We start from the raw sequence: 340 nt of genomic DNA, 5'->3' as shown, positions 1-340 counted from the left end.
ATATATATATATATATATATATATATATAAAGTTACAGTAAACAATAGAGAGCTGAATAATCAGTGATGTATTTCAAATATATTCTATCAGTGTTTGATATCTTGCTTTATTTACAGCTCTACCTGTATTTGATGTTGAATTATATTTATTTCAGACTTAATAGTTCATATTAAGAATTTGTTGTTTTAATTGATTGGTTCACTTGAGATTTTCAATGCAGTTGCATGACACACTGTGTGTTTTTATTTGATTAGAAGAAATATACCCAAATAAACGTAAAAATGCATTGGAAATCTCTAATTTCTGATACTGAAGCGATGAGAAATCTTTTTTCCTTGA

This window comes from Sinocyclocheilus rhinocerous, unplaced genomic scaffold (assembly GCF_001515625.1).
Source record: "Sinocyclocheilus rhinocerous isolate Xijiao unplaced genomic scaffold, SAMN03320098_v1.1 scaffold1862, whole genome shotgun sequence".
NCBI lineage: Eukaryota > Metazoa > Chordata > Actinopteri > Cypriniformes > Cyprinidae > Sinocyclocheilus > Sinocyclocheilus rhinocerous.
Note: the sequence above shows the minus strand (reverse complement) of the source record.